The following is a 22,965-nucleotide window of genomic DNA, read 5'->3' on the forward strand; positions in this document are numbered from 1 at the left end:
ATGACGTCTTAGAAAGGCACACCAATAACAATTTACCTTGAAGGCTTTCTTCTTTTCCAGGTACTTTTTTTTTTTTTTTTTTTCCAGGTACTTTTTAATGCATCATTTCATTTATTCTTCCCTCCCCTCCAATTACATGATAGAGTGTTCTCAGCTATATATTTCATTTGTTCTTGGCACGATCTTCACAATGAAAGAAAGGGTTTTTCTTGCCTCTCCATGCAGATGGGGCCATTAAGAAACACCACACATGTGCATGCACACGCGCATGGACACACACACACACACACACACACACACAACTGTATCTAGCTCCAGAATTGCTTCTTTGACTCCCACCTTCCACCCTTCCAGGTGATCTTACGTTCTCCTCCTTTGCTAATCGCATCAGCAGCTCGTTACAGCGATAGCCCTGGGGTTTAGAGCAGGGGATGCTGGGCGCCTCCCCCTGCACGTGCTGGGAGCAAAGCAACTGTGTCTGGGTCTACGTCCTGGTCTCTGGAGCTTTCCGTGCCTGCTGGTCCCTCCCTCGGTTTAGCCCCTGGATCCCTGCTGTACCTCATCTCCTCAGATTCCCACACAGTGAAACCAGGGTCCAGGCTTACTCTCTTTACTCTCTGCCCTCCATGCTATCCAGAGTTACACTCATCTCTCAAATGCCTCCCTCCTTGAGCCCAAGACTCTTCGCAGGAGTGACCAGGTTGCCTAACTACCCACTCTTGGTCTTCTGGTCCACAGCACCAGTTACCTCTGGGCCTTTTGGTCCTGGGACGCTGGAGTTGGTTTTTCTAGAACTGAGCAGAGAACAAGGGGAAGATGGACACATCCCTGAGATGGGAGCAGGAAGACCTAAAGCAAGAGAAAGACTGAGAAAGACTGGAGAGGACTCAGAACCTTCATTCCAGACAGAGCAACAAAGGCAGGGAAGGGGACCCATTCCAGATCTTCTGTCTCCTAAGGACCAGCTGAGTGTAGGATAAACTCATACATGGCACGCGGGAAAGCTGTCGAAACCACTGCCTGCTCCTAGCCAAGAACGACAGTAACAGCGACGATGAGAATTGCTGCGTGCCAGGCCCCCTTAAGGGGCTTTGTGTGTAATACCTCATTTAGGCCTCCAGCATCCTAAGCAGGAAGCAGTATTATTAATATACATTGAACAGCAGAGAAAATCGAAGCATAGAGAGGCAAGCAAATTTTCTAAGGTCACACAACGAGTTAATTGTCGAGTGAGGATTTAAAATCAGGGATTTGGGTTCTAGAGTCCATGCCCTTAACCATTACTCTTGAGAGTCACCGAGGAGAAGACAAATTTTAAATCTTGGTTTAATGGGTTTATAACTTGGAATGCCTTCAGCTGCAAATCTCAGAAACTCCTTCTTGAAATTACTTACACACTCATCATGGAAGAACCTTGGGGACATTATGCTAAGTGAAACGAGCCAGTCACAAAAGGACAAATGCTGTTAGAATGGCTCATAAAAAAGGCAAGAAATAACAGGTATCACAAAGAGAAGGGAAGGAATCCTTCTACACCATTGGTGGGAATATAAATTGGTGCAGCCACTGTGGAAAACAAAAAATTAAAAATAGGATTACCATATAATCCAGTAATTCTGCTTCTGGGTATTTATCCAAAGAAAATGAGAACAGTAACTTGAAAAGATATCTGCACCCTCGTATTCATTGCAGTCTTATTTATAACAGCCAAGATATGGAAACAACTTAAGTGTCCGCCGGGGAATGAATGGGTAAAGAAAATGTGGTATATGTACACGGTGGAATATTATTCGGCCACAAAAAGAAGGAAATCTTGCCATTTGTGACAAAATGGGTGGACCTTGAGGGCATTCTGCTAAGTGAAAGAGGTCAGACAGGAAAAGGCAAATTCCACAGGATCTCACTTATATGTGGAATCTAAACCAGACCAACCAACCAACCAACAAAAGTAAAAAAAAAAGAAAACCCAAGGTCATAGATAACATAAGAACAGATGGGTGGTTCTCGGAGGCAGGACCTGGGGGGGGGGGGGTGGGCAAAATGGGTCAAGAGGAGTCAAAAAGTATAAGTTTTCTGTTATAAAATAAATAAGTCATGGAGATATAATGTACGGCACGGTCACTGTAGTTAACAAGACAGTTGCATCCTTGCAAGTTGCTCAAAGAGTACAGCTCAAAAATTCTCACCACCGGGGGGGAAAAATGTGAACTACAGTCAGTGATGGATGGGCCAGACTTAGCGTGGTGATCGTTTCACAACGTATGCGAATGTCGAGTCGCTATGTTGTACCCCTGAGACTAGTAGAATATTCCATGTCAATCACAGCTCACTATTTGTTTTTAAAAGAGGACAAGGGGTATATGATTCTCCTTGTAGGAGCTTCTGGAGCCACCACATTCATAGAGCCAGAAAGTAGGATGGTGGTTCCAAGGGGCTGGAGGAGGGAAGGGGGTGGGGAGCCATGGTTAATGGGGGCAGAGTTTCATTTGGGAAGGATGAGCGCTCGGCGGATGCATGGTGCCGATGGCCGCCCAACACTGGGAGCGTATTCAATGCCACAGAATCATACTCTTAACAATGGCTCACATGGTAAATTTTATGTTAGGTACCACACCTGTTTAAAAAAGGCAAAAGAGACTTCTACAATAAGGACATTTACAACAGTCCCCCAGCACATGAAGGCCAGAGGTAGAGCAACTCTACAGCGTGGAGTTGGTTCGGGGTGACATCATGGAGGACCCAGAGCCATTCCCGCTCTCTGCCCTGCCTACTCTGGGAGCCTATGTGCCTCCTCGGGTCACAGCACGGTTTCTGCAGTTGGACACATCACATCCAGACATAAGAAATTATAGAGAGAGGGACGCCTGGGTGGCTCAGTTGGTTAAGCGGCTGCCTTCGGCTCAGGTCATGATCCTAGCGTCCTGGGATCAAGTCCCATATCGGGCTCCTTGCTCGGCAGGGAGCCTGCTTCTCCCTCTGCCTCTGCCTACTTGTGATCTTTCTCTCTCTGTCTTTCTCTCTCTCTGACAAATAAATAAATAAAATCTTTAAAAAAAAAAAAAAGAAATTATGAGAGAGACCATTTCTTCCTGGGGAGAAAGGGGTTTCCTTGGGAGGGAGGAAACACTTCCCAGAAGTCTCCCAGCATATCCGGCCCCATTTCCCTGACCAGAGTTACATCGCACCCCACTCTGTGCCAGAGGGGGGCTGTCATGATGTCTCAGACCCATCAGGGTTTGCCCTTTGGAGCTGAAGGCCACATAGAGTAGGGAGAAACCTGAACAAAATAGGGTCTATTAGGATAGTGAGGGTGTTGGAAAAGATGCTGAAAGCCACTCAACTGGGTCCGCCATAGCTTTGCAAAATAACACTTAGGAAGGTCATTTATTGGGGCACCTGGGTGGCTCATTGGGTTAAGCATCTGCCTTCGGCTCAGGTCATGATCTCAGGGTCCTGGGATCCAGCCCTGCGATGGGATTTGTGCTCAGCAGGGAGCCTGCTTCACCACCCCTTGCCTTCCTCTCTGCCTACTTGTGATCTCTGTCTGTCAAATACATAAATAAAATCTTATTTTTAAAAGGCTATTTGTTAGTCATGCTAGCCACGATTTTGTCGCCCTCACTAAAACTTGGGTCATGAATACCTGTTAGATTCAACTGTTTTAAGTTTTTAAAAAATGTATATATTATATATAACAACAATATCTCTTCTGTAGCTCATTTGGTATAATCACTTTCTCATAATTGCTTAAAAATACAAAAGTGGCTGGGGTTATCTCTGCAATTTTGAAAACACACCTCTAAACTTCTTTTACACTGAAAAAGCTTAGGGTGAGGGAAGAAGGGAGGAGACCCATGGAAGAGGCGAACGTAGACTCAAGCATGGGGACGGGGTCCTCTGAGCCTCCCCCCCACCCCCGCCACAGTGGGCCCCAGGGGCATGAGTCTTGGCTACAGAACCAGAGATCAGTTTCAAAACCTGGCTAGGATAAAATATGAGCTTCTCGACTCTGGGCAAGTGACTTAATCTTTCCAAACCTCCATGTCTTTGTTGTTCAAGAGAGAGGAAAGCCGTGTCAGGCCATAAGACACGGGAGGGGTTGTGGCGAGGAACTGAGGTAATTCTAGGCTCTTCCCTTTCCCTCGCCATCACATCCCTTCAGGACTTGCAGCCCTTCCTCCCCTCCAACGCCCTGCACTGCCCCCCTGCACCGCCCCCCTGCACCTGGCCGGGCTCTGATAGTTCCAGAGCTCGCTTCAGGTCTCTGATCTTCAGCACTGCCCCGCCCCCCTCCGCCATTCACTATCCCTGCAACTCTCAGAATGACCTTCTGCTGTTGGCAGAGGAAACTGAACCACATGGTAAGGCCCACCAGGCCCTGGGACTGGGGCAGCCCTGTTTTCTGGTCATGCGCTCCTACCTGCTCCCAGCCCCAGCTGTCCCTGGCCTTCCTGGACGCCTCCTTGCTCACCTTCTCCCTCCACCTGAAATGCTGTCCTCCCACCTGACAGGCTAATTCAGCCTCCTGGTTAGTAGAGCTCGGAGTCAGCTGGGTCTCCCTCTAACCAGCTCTACCACTAACCAGCTCTGAGGCCCTGGGCAAGGAAACTTACCCGTCTGAGTCTCAAGTCTGCGATGGGTCCAATGTTGCTTCTAGGGCCGTGGGAACAACAGGCAAGGAGAGGGCCCATAGGAAGATTTTCCAAGCCCCTTGGCTCAAAGAGTCCCTTCTTCATCTCTGCCCAGATGGCCTTCTGGACCCTACTCCGGCATCCACAACGCGTTTTGAAAGGAGTTGAGCCCCACCTTGCGTTCAAGTCTTCCCACATCCATACCCCCTCGGACTATAATCTCCTGGAGGACAGAAACTCACTTCTTCATTTTGGAATCCTCAGCATCTGGCCCTGGGTGCTTCCCAGAGAAGATGTTTCCCCAAAAGTGTGTGCATCCCCGATCACGTAACAACCCATGAACAGCTCTTGTGCCCGGTTCCCCCGGCCGGGCCTGGCGCCGACTTCTCCAGGGAGACACAGGATCAGGGCTACCTTTGGAGGGAAAAGCGCATGGCTTCCATCAGGCCGTGTCCCCTGGGTAACCTAACTGTGTTCCTTGACATGCCTTGGGGGACAGCCCTGTCCTCCCCGCTCACTAACGTCCGAGACTGGAAGCGAGCTTATTTAAATGCGCACATGAACACCCAGATTGCTTTTCCCTCTCTGCTCTTCTTTGGTGAACAGAACGTAGCATTCCAGGGCCATTGTGTGACCGAGATCTCTTCCGAGTGGATTTATCAGTCTTGTTTTCAGATGAGGCCAGTACTTCTACACACGACCAGACCTAAAGAAAGGTCTCCGGGAAGGAGGGGCGCGAGGACCCGGCCACCGTGAGCAGGGGTCAGATTGTTGGATGGGCTCCTGAAAATAGTCCTCGTGTCCACAACTTTTTTTTTTCGGAGCTCCGGTGGACAAGGCTAGGCTGAAAGTCTGGTTTACCTCCGCTCCTCCCCCCAAGCCCACTCCATTTTTATATTGCTCCGAGGTTAATAGCCATGTCGTGTGGGGTCATAGAAGACATCTGTGTCTCAGATAATATGCTTACGGTGATTACCACACATAATTGACTGACCTTCCCTCATTCTTTCCCTGCTGCAGGCCGCGGCTGATAGGATGCGGCGAGCCACAAGAGTTTATTTTCCATCACACGCCATTGTGCTGCTGAGCAAATATTTTAGCAAGCTTTGAATGAACCACCTTTTCAAGCTCTAGGTTTTCAGAGTTAAAATAGGAAGCCATGACCAACCTAATAATAGTAGATTTTAAATCAGCTTCGGGCCACCCTACTTGGAGCACTATTGTGGGTCTCCTGGAAAACTAGGTTTGGGGCATGAGCATCACAAGACCCTCTTCCCTTCGACCTTATCCTTCTCCACATTGCCTCGCAGGGAGTGGGGGATCTTAATAGTCCTCACTGCAGTGTCTGGGTCTTGAGAAAGGAGGGAAATTCGTCTTTGGGTGCCCAGCCAACCAGGTCCCAAAGGATAACTTGGATCACCTCATCTCCTCGCATCACTGGTCACCCAAGGCCCAGCCACCAGCTCCCGCATCCACCCACCATCACAGGACCATCTGGATGTTCTTAGCAAAGAGCTTCGTAAGCTCTCCGCGCACGGAGTCCTCCTTCTGCCAAGACAACTAAGACTCCTGATCCCGGAGAGAATGGAAAACTAGGAGCCTGAAAAGAAAAAATTCCCCAAAGCAATTTCAAAATGTTACATTAAGATTTTAAAACTTTTTAATAATGTTTTACCTTAGCTCGATTCCATCTATCTAGCAATTAATCCATCAGCCTTCACATAATACACACCTACAGGAAACACGATTCCGCGTCTCTGGGCTGGATTCCACTGTGAATTACTAATGTGTTAACATTCAGGAATTCCAAGCTCCCTAGATTTTCAGCATCCCCTCTCTCCACCCCACCCCCTCCCAAGTAAGTTCCTATGTGCCACAGGGGCCAAGGTCGGGGCTCTGTGACTCCACTGGGGTTGGGTCCCATCCCCAGAGAGCCAACCAGGATCTAACTCTAAATGGTACCATCTCACCCAGACGGCAAAATCTCCATGTTTGCCCTCCAAAACCCACATCAACCCCCCCAGACCTCTACAGGGCTGCATCTCAGGAGGGTTACCCGGAAAGCGAGTGTCAACAAAAAAGTTTTCTGCCACAGTGGATCCCATGAGTGTGCCTCAGAGTCATCTTAATTTGTGCAATAACCTAAATTGGGTCCTAGCTGCCTCTTAGAGAAAAGCACCTGCTATCATCAATTCACCATTTCACGTAAGTCATCCATGTCTTCTGTTGGGAGGGGAGGGACCAAGGAGAAAGGTGGGGGAGGGGGGGTGGGGGGGAGATCGCAACCGCTTAACAGAAAAATTATACATATTCTAAACATATGGGTGATCTTTAGAAAAATCTCAGCATCACTTCATAATTATATACTACAAGTTTTAATTAACTAAAGCTCTGCAAATCATAATGCCTTATTAAAATGCAATTAATCCTTTGATTAAAAAACAAAAAGCACAAGTATTTACAACAAAAACACAAGTAGAATAATTACAAATATCATGTACCCATTTCTTTTATTTGGGTGTCACTTATGATGTTGCCTGCTCCCTTCATTAATTCAAACACACACATTATCTCGCATCCACAGCAGCGTGAGTGACAGTGGCCACCAAACACACAGCACTATATCCTATTGATTTCGGCAAATCCTGAACAATGCCATTTGCATGCTTGTTTCTGTAATAATAAAGATATGCCATTCAGAATTAAAGCCCGGCCAGGCTAGTGGCAACTAATTGTGTTGTATGTAATGAGTGCAATTTCAATTTGATATCACCCTCAGCTTTTCTTGCCGCACTCGCTAAGTACTTTCAAGTCTTTGTGGGGAAATAATTGATTTTTTTGTGCCGTGGGCACAAGAAAATTATTATGATCTTTTGAATAATGCCAAAGAAAAGACCATGAATGATTTAAATTGGTATATGAAGAAGGCTTCGCCGTGGACGGCGGCTTGACTGACATCCGGCTAATGCAGTATCCAGATTAGCAGATTTAAGGAGGCAGCTAATAGGAAACTAGTAAAACAGAAAAGGTTGCTACCGGGATCGGGTGGCGGTGCGGGTGTGGGTAGTGAGGGTTGTTGTTCCATTTGATTTGTTATCCGGGGTGGTGGGGGGAGACCGACAATTTGGGGATCTGAGGCACGACACGATTACATAATTGCCTGGCCCTCACCGCGGGCGGTATGTTGCCACTGATAAATTAGGCGTTGGAAACGGGCAGATAGGAGGGGACCGAGCGGGGTTGTTGGCACGACGGCAGTTCAGTTGGGTACACCTGTCTGCGGTGGACAGAGCCCCGTGTCTGGAACATGAAAGTTAGTTAGCAGCTTTTTCTGATGTTCATCTCCAGGAAGAAATTGGGAGCAGGGTGGTCAGGGAGCGACTTGATTTAGTCCTTAATCTCCCCCTTAGGAGCAACTGCTCCATCCCACTGTGAGCATGGCTTGGGTCTAGCAGAAGAGCTACAGTCCCCTTTCCACCTGGGGTGATAACAGGGAAGGAAATCCAAACCTACGGGACGGGTTTCCTTTGTGCCCATGAAACCTCGGATCTGCAATCCCAACTGGGACTACCGGCCCCCTCCCCTCCGTCTCCCCAGCCTCCAGCTCAACCTTCCGTCCCCACACTTCAACGGGAAGGGAATAAGCACCTTAGAAAGACGGATCACCAATTCAAAACACAATTCCACCTTAAAATGCATCCACCTTCCAAATCTCATTCTTCAGAGGAGGGAGTGTTGTTAATTTAGTTGGTCATAACTAAATAGTTTCTAATCTGGAGCAGGAGGCTGCTGGGAATATTGGACAGTTTAAAGGTTAATCACCATCGCCTGGTTACACAAGTGAGGCAGAACTAATTCCTCCAAAGGCAAACGGCTTGCAGTTTTATCAGCAGCGCAGATTAGAAGTGTTAATATACAGAACAGAATGGACGCTCAAGGGCCGGTTTTCCCCTTATCGGCAAACTTTGCAGCAGAACTCAGCCCCAGCACAACCTCTGCACTTCCATAATAAGGCCCTTATTTTGCCTCTCGAGCAGAACTATCAAACAATCCTGTCCAAACCACTGCCACCAGAATCAGGGTATTACAGACCACAGCTAATTGGAAGATCACTATAATGAAGGAAAAGATAAAATACTTTGGCTGTTGGCCTAAAATGTGGATCAACACCACATAGGAAGCTATCGTGCTATGTCACATTCGGAGAGATTTACATAAACAATAAACTCAATCCGACTGCCCCCCCCCCCCAATGCATCTTTGTTTACAGTAAATGCAACCTAAAGCCATACTCGAGGAGGCGGGAGAGGCACTTTACATAAGGCAATATGATTAGGCCAGCAGTTTTGCAACTGTGCAGGGGAGCAGGGACTGTGTGTATTTCCTCTCTTGCAATCAGCAGGGAGAAAATGGTTTTTAATGTTCTCCACGCTTCCTATATCATAGATATTTAAATATTTGGACCACTCAATATGCGAAAACGCTCGTACCAACCGCAGAAATTGAGACCGTATTCCTGCTAGGGCTGCAGGTGCCCTTCTGGGGGAGGAGAGAAGGCAGGGCATGGAAGGGAAGGCTGCTAGAGGCCGGTACCCAGGCACTTTGGTGGGGTTTCCTTTGATGCCTGGAGGAGGAAGGTGGATGTAGATGGGAGAGGGTGGTGTTTTAAGAGAGCAAAATGGGAGACACTCCAAAATGAGAGTGAGCAAAATGAGAGACAGTTCTATTCATCAGGGAATGAAATGTTTCCTTGATGGGAAATCTCTCGTTATAACAAGACCAAATATTCCAAATACACAAGGAAGAGACTTCCGGGGCTGGGGGTAGAGTGGGAGGTTGCGGGGGGAGCGTGGGATGCATTGAAAACAGGTCCATCCAGGTGATACATTCTGGAACCAGGTGTGTCTTTTTCCCAGGTATATCCAGCAGCCTGAATGGGTCCACCTCCCAAGTGTTATTCACTGACTTTTTCACCGTGGCTGCCGGCTCTTTCCTGGACTCCAGATCTTTCCTGAGTCCTGAGATGGTTAAAAAATCGGGGGGTGGGGGGGGAGGGAAGGGGCGGATCCCTATCTCCTGACAAGAGGCTTCTCCTGTCCTGTTACTCCAATCCCATTCCTTTATTGTGCAGGTTCCCACCAGAGGAGCAACGTCTTTTGTCTGAATGGCCCACACCACCTGGAAGAGTGTTCCTTTTAGGGATTTTGTAATTTATACGAAGGGACTAGCGCACTCAGTGTAGCTGTTCAATGCTGTGGTGCGTAGACAGGTTGCCACAAGGAGCTGGCGAGCTTACGGGACAGGGCTAAGACTAACACCTGAGCGTTAGTACACATCAGGAGATAAATGGCCACATGATAAATGGAAAGACATGACATGAAGTGTGGTTAAGCATCAACTCCCTTGTGTTTTGGGAGCTGAGGAGCATGAGGCCTGTGTGGTTAAAGCGACCAAGGGCCTTGAACTGGGTCCATAACTCACTCAGTGTTTAGGCATTTGTTCACTCACAACCACTTCCTCGGCTCCTCCTACGTGCCTAGCAATGTTCTCGACACCTGGCACGCAGAGATGAGTAGAGCAAGGTACTGCCGTCAAGATGATCCCAGTGGGAGGGGAGGGAGAAGGGACTGCTCCATGACCAAATGATCCCAATACATCAGGCCCTAGACCCTGCAAGATTCAGCACGTAAAGCTTGGAGCTTGCATTAGGAACCAGCGTTAAGGTCCATGACTTGGAGCCATGAGTGCTGAATGGTGGCAGCAGGGAGGCCTGTGTCTGGAGGGGCACACTTGGCTGACGATGGGACTTGGCCAACTGGCTGCTTAGCAAGCAGAAGAATGGGGCAGTAGCTGAGGGGAACATGAGGCCTAGAGAGGATGCTTAAAGGATGGACAAATTCATAGCATGCTTATGTGCTGATAAGACCCATCCAGAGGGGAAAGAAAAAAAAAAAAAAAGATGCAGGAGAAAGGCACAATTATGGTGGAAAGAGCATCCCCAATTGTAGGAGGAGGTGGAATCCTGGACACCGTGGGAGATAGGGGTGACCAACTCATCCTGGTTTGTCTAGAACTTGCCTGTTGTTTGCACTGAAAGGCCCACCTCCCAGAAAAACCCTCTGATCCCAGCCAACTGAGATGGTTGGTCACCCTAGTGGAAGGGGCGAGGGGGCCGGGGGGGCAGAGTGGGAGACGCGGATGTAGGTGGGCGGGGTGATTGGTGTCAGGATGAAAAGGTGGTTGTTCTCTTTTGATGCTTCTATCTTTTTTCAGTAAAATAAAGAGTGTTGTATTAGCTGAGAGTCATGAGCAAGAGGAGGGCATTGAAGGTTTGAGTGAGAGGAGCAGGGTGGGGGAGGAGTCGTCTGGAAGAGGAGAGAACAATAGTCCGGGGAAATCTTAGGACTTTTAGGCAGTGCTGAGTGCACCCTTGAGATTTGCGCTGATAAACTGAAAGTGAGACCAGTGAGCATGGCTGTCTGCTTTTCTTCAGCCATGCTCAATGGTCGAGAAGCAGGGACCATAGAGGAGGGGGCGCGCGTTGATCCAGAGCATGTGATCCTGGGTAGGGAACCTGAGGACTGCCAGTTAAGCAGATCTCGCGCAGGAGCTGAGGCAGAGCCTGGGGAAGATGGCTCCCAACTTAGTGCTTTCTGTTCGCTGGGAATCAGCATTCAGCTCTCACCGGCCCCTTGGCCAAAAGTGTTTCCATGATCTTCAGAGAAGCCCCCTTCCCCCCCCACCACTCCCAGCCCCACCATCTTCCCAGAAGGCCCAGCCTGGGTGAGCTGACAGACGGCGGGCAGCAGGGAGGATGAAGACCCAAATGGGCAGTCAGAGTAAGGGAATGTCCAATTGGCAGGCACAGAGTCCAGGCAGGAGCATCTCGGAAACGTGTCCCTATTGAAAGGAACAGTGTCAGCGGTCTGCCAAGGGATTTAATCTCCTGTGCCTATGGGAGCATCCAAATACGTAATTACAGCATTTCCTTCTTCAAACCAGAGCAGAGACGATGAGGCAGCAGTGCTCCATCTCTAACCTATCCCAGCCCAGCCCCAGCGTCCCTTCGATTCTTTCTCCGAACTCGCTAGCGCAGGCTTGGTCATTCGTGTATCTCCTGCTGGGGGAAAGGGCTCAGAGGTCCCAAGGGGCACCACAGGGGATCCAGGAGAGTTGACTAGAAGTGATGGAATAAGTCTACTGGTATTGGCTGAGCCCTTGGTGTGCATGTGGCTCTGGGCTGGGGGCCACAGGAAGCACAGAGAAGAGCAGAAGGTCACAGCCCACCATGCCAGGGGCTAGACCAACTGAGGATGTCTGGGTCTATGGAGAACAGAGCCCAGGAGAGAGCCTAGAAGCCACTGCCCCTGGGCTGGGTGAGCTGTGGTTAAGACCCCAGAGGTGGCTCTCTCTGTTCCCCCATGCAGGTCCTGCTGTCGTGGGCCCTGGTGAATTCAGGCATCGAGGTCAGTTACTCTCCATCTGAGGTTTCCGAAGAGGCCAATGGCATTCTTAACAATGGCTCAAGTTATTTCAGTATTTTAAAAGTCAAGATCATGCATTTCATCACCATACACAAAGCAAATTTCCAGCATCTTTACTTTTGGTGAGAGTAGAGCAACTCCATGTGGCATTTCTTGGGGGTGAGACGCTTGATTGGCAATTCTGTGTGTCTAATAACAAGGGGAAAGTAGTTTCTTAAAATGCCATTTGTTGGACAGGGAGTGTCTTTTAAAATATCCGGCTCTGGGGGGCGGGGGTAAACTAATAAAAAGAAGGAGACAAGAAGTTAGGAAAGCAATCTGTCTCTATGGCTCGTTGCCTGGGCTATTCATCTGACCCAACCTTACAACTAGAAGTTTGGGGGTTCGTTAATGAAGCAAATTATTCCTCAGCCCTTTTACGTAAGTATGTGTCATTTGCACACATGCATCTCCTTCCGTTTCCAGCTCGGATACCCCCCCCAACTCCTCGTGGCTTCCCATGCCATCAGTGGCCATGGGTGCTCCTTCACTGAGAAGTGATGGTTACCTGCGCTCACGTGTCTGCAGCAATGAACACTCCTGCCCGGTATTCACTCCTCTCTCCTCTGCTGAGTCCCTTCCTGCAGGTTCAGCCTCAGAGAGGATCCAGTTCGATCTCAGCCAAGAGATCCCCTGCAGAGAGTCATTGCTATCACTGTTGCTATTAGCCCAGTACACTCTTGGAACTGGGCTTCTTCCCTGATTCTCTGTTTTTTGTTTTTTTTTAAAGATTTTATTTATTTATTTGACAGACAGAGATCACAAGCAGACAGAGAGGCAGGCAGAGAGAGAGGAGGAAACAGGCTCCCTGCTGAGCAGAGAGCCCGATGCAGAGCTCAGTCTCAGAACCCTGAGATCATGACCTGAGCTGAAGGCAGAGGCTTAACCCACTGAGCCACCCAGGCGCCCCTGATTCTCCACTTCTTTCGTCAGATATTTAATTGAGTGACTATTAGCAGCCAGGCCCTGTGCTAGGCACTATGACTGTGAAAATTAATAAGAAATAATTCTCTCTTCCTCCAAAGAGCTCTCATTGTTCTGGGGAGGAGTCCACATAGTGGCTCCTCCAATTATTGGCATCGCCACTGGGACAAAGGTTCTAATACATGAAGAGCCTGCGACATGTCTTCTGGAGAAGAGACGTGTGTTAGACAAGCTTTGTCAGGCATGAGTTACAGCGCTGTTGGCCTTGAGTCCAATGATAACGATCACCCATATATATTAAATAAGGTATCTTTAAACAGAAACACACATAAAACAAGGTTATGCATGGACCCATTCATGAGAATGTGGCCAGAGGTTTGCAGGAGACTAACCTGGGATTTCCCCAAGATGCAATGGTTCAGTGTCTGCTAATTCAGGGAGCAGGGGACTTTGCAGAGCATGACTACTGCTAATAACAAGAATTGACTGCAAATAGGATAAGGGATTTGGGGAGTTAGAGGGAGGCCCCAGGCACTCTGGAGTGGGAGTCCTCCAAAGTTTGCAGGAAGTGGTCGGGCAAAAACTATCTCTTTCAATAAAGACTCAGATTGTGTGGAAATTTTGGAAACGCTAACAAAGAAGTTCTTTAGTATTTTCTTTCTGAAAGATGTTCTTTTCCTGTCTTTAAAGAAGAAACCCAAGATCTTGACCCCCAGTTCTGGTTATAGGACCCATGTGGGGGAGTCTCTGTCCAGTATTTCCAGAACCAGAGCCCTTCTCCGACTCGACCAGTTCCCTTCTCTCTTCCTGCCTGTCTTGTCTCTCAGCCCAGGGACCCAGTTCTCTGCCCATTTTCTGTTCAGAGGCCAATTGCCTGTCTGCCCGGACTTCCTGGGTAAGCTGCCCCCCGATTTCACGTGGCCCCTGAACCAACTCTGTCCCACAGGAGCTCGCTCTGCTCAGCGGGACGTGTCCACCCACAGACGCCAGCCCTCTCAAACTGCCCCATCCTGTGCCATGGCTAGGGTCATAGGCTGAATCAGAGCTCAAAGGCTGCCAGGAACATACATTTTACTTAAAGAACAGGATGATTACTAAAAGGATGTGGAAGCATCTTCTGGAAATCAGGTCAATTCAGGCATCTTGGGAACTGAAGTGGACAATGAGAAACCACGGGAAGCCAGAAACCCCCTCTGGGTTTCTTTCTGTCTCTCTGCACCTGTCTTTCCTTCTTTCCATTCTCGTTCCCTCCTTGCCCACTTTTTCTCATCCTCGGTTTCTCTCTCCGGCTCTGTCTTGCTCTCTTTGCAGACCATTTTGTTCTGCTCCCTCTGACAATCCCTCCCCTCCAATTCTGGCTCGCATGAAGCTTGGCTTTGCCCTGCCATTAATTCCAACACCCATTCCACATGGCCTTTGTCTCCAATGCCTGCTCCCAAATATATTTCATTTGCAGAAGGAGGGGACAACCGGATCGGCTGAGCTCGTTAGCTTATGCGAGCTCCTCTTAACTCCCTCTCAGCTGCCGCTGGAGGGAGAGAACATAAGACAAGTCACGGCCATCTGCACCTGCTGCTTTTTAGAGGGTAGGCAGTCCCGTGGGCAGAACCCAGTTCCCAGAAAAGGGAACAGAACCCCCAAATATACTATCTATAGTCATTTCTTCACTTGGGCCATATTCTGAAATATGAGGAAGTGCTCAAGGGCTAGTAGGAATCCTGATTTACTCTCCATCGTCGAATAGGGAGAGTGGGCAAGTCATTTATGACCCCTAACCTTGTGGTCTAGGACTGTTGGGGGAAAGGAAGACTCAGCCCTCTGGCTCACCACCTCCTCTCCTGTCGGATCTCCCCTCTGTCTTTCATCAGCACTTTAGGAGGGGGGACAGAATTGGCAACAAAGGACCACTGTCTCCTTCGGAGAGGTCTCAGGTGGGCTGAGGACATCTCAGAGAGCAGTTTCAGAGCTCCTACTGCCCAAAAGGGTCATTCTAGGAAGAGGGACAGGTAGGAAGAGGACTTTCCAAAGGTTCTCCAAGTGAAGGCAGAGGAATCTCAGAAAAGCAGAGATGAGGGATGGTCTGGACTCAAGGTGGCGATGAATGAGGTCACGTCTCAAGGTCGGCCTTCAGTCCTCCCTTCCCATCGCGGGTGGCCTTGCTAGGGAGAGAGGAACCTTCTCCCTTGTCCCCTCCCCTACCATGTTTCTGCCTCTAACTGTGGGAGGACAGAACTTTTCTCTGTCCTCTTTCCCACCCTGGTGAGTGTTGGGGGAACATTCACATTCCCTTTATAGGTTCTTTCCCCACAAGAGGAGGGGAGGTTCTTAGAGCCTAATAGTCACTGTACATAAAAGGTTTCCACTTCCTCTTGTACTTCTTGCCTCATGTCAACATGGCCCCAGGATGGGGGGGAACCCAGCCAGCTTAACAGGTGGACATTGGAAGCAGGGACACACTCACTATTTGGTGTTGCTCTTTTTTTCCTACAAATATACTTCAAATTGGCCTTTCCTACCACTGCATCCTCAGGTTCTGGGGCTAGACGAGGGAGATTTGAGAAAGGCAACAGCTGGCACTTTGACCTTTAGTTAACATCCATCACCTCACGTAGTTATAAGTGTGTGTGTGTGTGTGTGTGTGTGCGCGCGCGCACATGCGCGACAGGATGCTTCAAGACAATCTCCACGTGTGAGATCATATGGTATTTTCCTTTCTCTGGTAGACTTCTCAGACATTCTGATCAGTTGAATAGCAGCTCGAAGATCAGTAGCCAATTGTGAAACAAAGCACAGCTAACTAAACTCACGTGGTTGTTTTGCAACATAAACACATAATCAAATCATTATGTTGTATACCTGAAACTAAAACAGTGTTACATGTCAATTGTATCTCAATAACATTGGCAGAGGAAAAAGAACCTTAGAGAGGGAGGAGGCATTTCCTCCAATGGGTTTAGGAGACCCGGAATCTAAACGCAGGCGGAAGGTAACTTAATTTGTTTCGCCAGTGATTTATCCATCATGCTATCCAGATTACCACAAGTGAAAAGGTGGGAGGACTTAGAGACTTCTGTCTTTGTCATTCAGAGATGTAGGAATGAGAATGTTAAGAGACAGGCACTGGTGTAAAAATGTCTTGATTTTGTGGTCAAAAATTGTTTGAATGTTTGTCGGCTCCATTAGAAGATTTTTTTTCCACGGTGATGTCAGACAAATTCAGGTTATGCAGTTTCTTCTCTTTTTGTTTTGTTTTTAAAGATTTTATTTATTTATTTGACAGATATCACAAATAGGCAGAGAGGCAGGCAGAGAGAGAGAGAGAGGAGGAAGCAGGCTCCCCGCTGAGCAGAAAGCCCTGATCCCAGGACACTGGGATCATGACCTGAGCCGAAGGCAGAGGCTTTAACCCACTGAACCACCCAGGCACCCCAGTTTCTTCTCTTTTACCACCTGCGAGAACACACTTTACTTGGGGAGCATGAGAACCCAGGAGGACCTCCCCTGGAGGCAGTGGGGCAAAGGATTTCAGGTCTCCCTAATCTGGTGGGTTTTGCCTTTTGTAGATGAAAGAGCAGGGGGCCTCTGAGACCATGAATATAACCCCGAGGGCCTTCTAGAATTGGGTCAAACCCTTGGCCCACACTGCCTGTGCTTGCTAGAAGGTTGTGTCTGCTGGTGATATTGCAAGTAAGTGGAATGATGACAAACAGTCCATCTAGAACCTGGCCAGTAGCAGACTCATCCTTGGCTCCCCCAGTTTCCCCAACCCTGCCCTTGAAAAACTCTGCGCAAGTAAGTATGTACTACTCCTTATATAAAATTCAGAAAATGCAAATAAGCAAAAAGGAAATGACCACCTGAAACTCCACCTGCTGGGGGGCCACTGTCAACATTTTAATGTGTGTCCTTTTAGATCACCTTCAAGCACACGTGTGATCTTCATCTCCCAAGAAAGGGAATCATATGATGCAATGCTCTTTTGCAACCTGCCATTTAAAATCTGACAACACATTGTGACTCTATGTCCATGGGGCTATCCGTCGGTCCACAGCCTCATTTTGGGTTGTTGTATCCTCCTCCAAGGCAAGGCTGTACCGTCAGTTATTAACCAAGCCCATCAGCGGGTGGTTAGGGTGTCCCCAGTGCTCTGATGCTGTCAGAAACAACAGTGCAATAAGCGTCCCTGTGCATTCACTTTGGACACTATGTGGTTATTTCCTGTGACTGCATTCTTGGAAACGCAATTGCCAGGATAAAATGCATGTACTTCTTTAAGGTTTTTGTTGCATATTGCTAAATTAACACCTTCCTCCATAAAAGGGTTACCAATTGGCACTTCTCTCACAGTGCATGGGAGGGCCCGTTTCCGCATACCCGTGGCAACATTTGATGTCACATCTGCTCTTACAGAGCAATGGTTGACGAATCGTAAGTGTATGGGAGAAAGCGCATGTGGACAGGGGAATTCGCCCCACCTAGCAAGTCTCTCCCCTAGATCTAAGCCTCCTTTGTAAAGTATCTGAGGGGCACAATAACCAGCAAGTTCTCCAGCAGCATGGACCTGGGACCCCAGGCCTCCCCACGTGTGGTCTGCCCTGTTCCGAGTGTTTTTGCTCCCCCCAGTGAGCAGGTCTCAGGCCCTTGCTCCTACCGTCCTCCCAGGTGGCACCCCGTCTCCCTCCTCTGGACAAAGGCCCATTGCCTGGAGGGGTAGGTCAGGGCTGGCCCGCTGCAGCGGGAAGCATTAGAAAGAAAGCATGACACACACAAAAGTCTTCGCTTCCCCCAGAAAGCTGTGCTTTCACAGATACCCTTGTGGTCTTTCTGTGCAGGTTTATTCAAAGTCTGCGGTTTCTTCAGTAAGTTTGGAAGAAAATCTGTTCCATCGCTCAGCAAGCCACAGAGACCACGGAACCTGGAGAAAGCTGAACAAGGGAGAAGAGTGAATAGCCCCCACTGTTCTGCTCATCTATTTCTTCCTTTATGCTGTCCTTTCTTACCCAGCTCTGAGCTTTCTCGCAGGCTGGCAGGTTAGGGTTAGGCTCTTAATCCCACCTCCTCCACGAAGACTTTCCCGATCACTTCAGTCTACACAACACTTCATAGGTAGCAACGATCCTCTTTAATGATGTGACGGGCATCTCTCAAGAGTTCACTCTGCCTGGGTGGCTCAGTGGGTTAAGCCTCTGCCTTCGGCTCAGGTCATGATCTCAGGGTCCTGAGATCGAGCCTTGCATCAGGCTCTCTGCCCAGTGGGGAGCCTGCTTCCCCCCCTCTCTCTGCCTGCCTCTCTACCTACTCGTGATCTCTGTCTGTCAAATAAATAAAATCTTAAAAAAAAAATGAAGGCGGAGAGAAATCTCCTTCCCAGACAGAAAAGAAAAAAGAAAAAAAAAAAAAAAAAGAGTTCACTCTGGAGGGGCCCTCGCTTCTCTGCTTGTAGGCAGAATGTCACATCCTCTGAGCCTAGAGCTATGCAGAGCTTCCCTGCAGCCCAAGGCGGTTTGCTTCCACCTTCTCCACCCGCCCCCATCCCCCCACCCCCTCCCCACAGGCTGTCAGCTTCTTTGGGCCACAGGCCTCTGCAGTTTTTCTTCTTTGTGCTTCTAGCATTTAGAACATGCCCGGCACTTATTAATTATATGGATACAGGGACGCTTGGGCGGCTCAGTAGGTTAGGCCTCTGCCTTTGGCTCAGGTCATGATCCTGGGGTCCTGGGATCGAGTCCGCATCGCACTGGGCTCCCTGCTCCGCGGGGAGCCTGCATCTCCCTCTGCCTGTCATTCCCCCTGCTCGCGCCCGCTCTCGCGTGTGCGCGCTCGCTCTCTCTCTCTCTCTCTCTCTCTCTCAGACAAACAAATAAATAAAATCTTAAAAAAAATTATATGGCTACAGTTCAGGGTTAGGGAAAGAGTAAAGAGGGGAGAAGCTGCAAGGTTGAAAGAAGCTTTTGTCATCTTACAAAGGTTATTTCCAGTGTTCACTAGAACAACAGTCCTCAGAGTATGGTTTGGAGATCCCTGGGGGTCCCCAACTCTTTTAGGGGGACTCTGAGGTCAAGACTGTTTTCAAAATAATAATAAGATGTTATTTTGTCTTTTTCCCCTCCCATTCTCTCACATCGCACATTGGTGTTTTCCAGAAGCTACACGGTGTGTGATATCACAAAGGACTGAAGGCAGAAGCAGATACAGGAATTCAGCAGCCCTCTGCGAAGCCAGACACTAAAAGGATTTGCAAACATGCAAAACAATGACACTCTTCTCGCTGATTATTTTTTATTTTTGCTTTGCAAATATAGCTGTTTTTCATAAAATAACGCTATTTATGCTAACAAGTAATGCATTTATTATGGTGCCTTAAAAAGTAAGCTAATATTTTAAATACTTCTTGGTTTTATTTTCTAAAACAGTTAACATCAACAGCTATGACTCACATAAACAAAAGTTCTTTGGGGTCCCCAATAGTTTTTAAGACTGAAAAGAGTTCCCGAGACCCAAAAGTCTCAGATTCTTTGCACTAGAACAAAAACAGGATTTGCTTGTCTGGTCATCAGCACACCCTCCCAGAGCCTGTGACTGTGAATTTTGAGATTACTCCTAGCTCTGGATAATCCACAAAGTGTGGCTTCCAGTGGCCCTCAGTGGTGGCATGCTAATGAGGACAGACCAGCTGTGTGAAGAAGGGAGCTTAGTGAGGGGCCCTGGGCACTCTCCCCCACAATGGCCAGGGGACTTCCCCCCACCCCCACCCCTTTGAGCTCCTGAGTCTCTCTTACCATCTCAGAAATTACTTGTCTCGTTCCACACAACTTGACCAATCCAATGACCAGTCCTTCTTGGCTCACAGACCCTTTTCCCAGAGCAAGACCCGAGAGACCATTTCTCAAGACCTATCCTTCAGAATTAGCTGAGCCCCAATTTTCCCTCTTCCTTGGAGATGCCAGGGGGGTGGGGAGAGTGAGGAAGAGGGGCACATTCCCCCTCAGAAAGCAGCTGCAACTGGTGCAGTTACCGCTAACCCTACATAGAATGATCCCCACATGTCAGACTCCCCAAAACCATCTGACCCCGGAAACTCATCTCCAGGCCCAGACTGACCAGGTGAGCTAGCTGGGGGCTCAGTGTCCAATCAACGAACATGAGCCTTGGAAGGTCAAGTCACAAAGGAATGGAGATTGGTCTAGAAAATAAAGGGTGGGGGAGGAATTTAAGGGTAGAAATGCGACCACCACCCACACAAATAGTAATAATAATAGTAACCAAGGCTCATGGTGAGCGCAAGCCTCCTGCTGTGTTTCCCCACGACAAGACAACCCCGGGAAGCAAGTGCGTTCATTCATTAATACCATTTCCCCTTTACAGGTGAGGGAGCCAAAACTTAACAAGTTGAAGTAACGTGCCCCCTACCGGGGCTCCAGTAGTGCTGGGGCTCCATTCTGGCTGCGGATGCTTGCTCTGACGTGTGGCTATTTGGGGAGTAAGTGTTCTGGGAGAGGCCTGAAGAGGCAACCGGTTCTCTTGGCTAATTACCGCCCCAAGGAGAGGAAAGAGAGCCTCATCGTCAACTGTCAGCTTCACACTCCGCGGGGCTGCGTGACGTTCTCTTCTCAAGGAGTGCACCCAGGGGCCACACCAGGAAGTGTGGGCAGGCCCGGCAAACATTCTTGAATTCTTTCTTGGCAGGTCGGTGGGGGGCAGGTATCTGCTTACTCCTGCCTTAAACATTTTCCAGGCTAGACGGCTGGGCACCCAGCCTGGAGTTGACCCTGGGGGGCTGTGCCCCTGGGGGCTTGTGTGTGACAGTCAACTCCAAATGCTTTCTGAGGAGAAACCCGGCAGAGCAGTGAGTCCCCCCCCACCCCAGCTCACGCGCAGAGGAGGGGGGAATGACTGTCTAGAGAGGTGAGTCTGCAGCTTCGATGAGGGAATAGCCCAGCCCGCTCCCAGCTGGCCGCCATCACCCCGCAAGGAGAAGAACACGCCCACCCTTCTCCCAGGCACCCACCAGGGGCACAATCCCCATCTCAACCCCCCCCCCCCCCAACTGGTCACAGGCTCTTCCCAGGTTAGGAATCATTAGCATTTCTTTGCTTTAAGGACACAGGGGCCCTTTCCTCAGCTAGGGGCCTGAAAACCCACCCCTGGGCCAGGTTTGGTGGGCAGAAAGCAGGTCTGGCCCTGCCCCGGCGGGGTGCATGCAGAACTGCTTTATGCATTGGGCCCGGCTGTGATGCCATGTGTTTAAACACTAGTCAACTGGGGAGGCCTGAATGGGCAGCCCACCCTCGATTTTGGCTCAGGTCGTGATCTCCGGGTGGTGAGATCGAGCCCTGCGTCTGGCTCTGTGCTCGGTGGGGAGTCTGCTTCTCTTCCCTTTTTCTCATCCTCTCCCTCTGCCCCTCCCACTGCCTGCTCTAAAGAAATAAATTAATTAAATCTTTAAAAAAAAAAGACAAGTTACCGTCTGGCGGCAAGGCTGTCTTGAAGAGGCTGTTCATCGTGTCCAGCAGCAGCCGGACCAACAGTGACCCCCTCCTATCTCATCCTTATAGACAGGTCTAAGTAAAGCCACAAATGCAGATTGCTGACAAATAGTCTTCTCCTCCAACCACACACACACGCACACAAACACACACACAGGTGCACGCATATACACACACGTGCATACACACGCCTGCGGGCTCCTGGCCCCCATGGAGACACTCTGGGGCCGCCATGGCTTCTCGGGTTCTTAGTATCAGTTTCTGGGATTCTCCGAAGACCAATTTGGCTATCACTTGGGGACACTCGTGACACCATGAATAATATAACCGACCTGGCTCCTTTCTTTCTAGAGGCTTTGAGAAAGCTTACAGATAAATTTGTGGCGCTCCAGAGCAAGTAAATATAGCGTTGAGGTATGCTTCCAAATCTCTTCCTGTTTCTTTTTCTTTTTAAAAAAAAACTGGAAAAACTTTAAAAATTCTGAAAAACTCACAAAACAATACCAAACCCAACACTTACCAAACAAAATTGATGACTGTTAATATTTTGTTACGTTTGCTTCAAGTCAATAAAACATTACAAATGAAGTTGAAATGCCCATTGCTCCTCTCTAGGACTGTTTCCTAACCCCAACCAGAGCAGGAGCCACTGTCCTAAATTTAGTTGAGTTTATATTTTTGTATGAATTTTATCAATGGCTCACACAGTTTCCATTATTCTACAATGTGATTTTTACCTTTTTTTTTTAAGATTTTATTTATTTATTTGAGAGAGAGAGAGCATGAGCTGGGGGAGGGGCAGAGGGAGAGGGAGACAAGAAGGCTCTCCACTGACCAGGAAGCCAGACGTGGGGCTCAATCCCAGGACCTTGAGATCATGACCTGAGCAGAAGGCAAACGCGTAACCAAATGAGCCACCTGGATGACCCTACAATGTGCTTTTTTTAATTTAACAGTATGCTTTGATGATTCCTTCCCATTCTCTCTGTCTATTCTGGATTGCATTTTATGGGTCCTTACATGGACACCATGAAGTTAGAGAAGGCTATGTGTCCTTAAAGCAAAGAAATGCAAATGATTCCTAACCTGGGCAGAGCCTGTGACCAGTTCAGGGGGGTGAGATGGGGATCGTGCCCCTGGTGGGTGCCTGGGAGAAGCATTGGTGTGTTCTTCTCTTTGGGGGGTGATGGCGGCCAGCTGGGAGCGGGCATTGACTCGTCTTTTTTGTTGTAGGTGTCCAAGAAGACAGAGAGCAAGTGACCTGCTCTTACTTAGGATAATAACTATGATACCAGAAGACATATGTAATTAATCCCTCCCTTGTTTGAACACTGCCTTGTTTCTAAAAGGATATATGATGGCTGGTAAGGACCCATAAAATGCAACCCAGAATACACAGAG

Source organism: Meles meles, chromosome 16, assembly GCF_922984935.1.
Source record: "Meles meles chromosome 16, mMelMel3.1 paternal haplotype, whole genome shotgun sequence".
Taxonomy (NCBI): Eukaryota; Metazoa; Chordata; class Mammalia; order Carnivora; family Mustelidae; genus Meles; species Meles meles.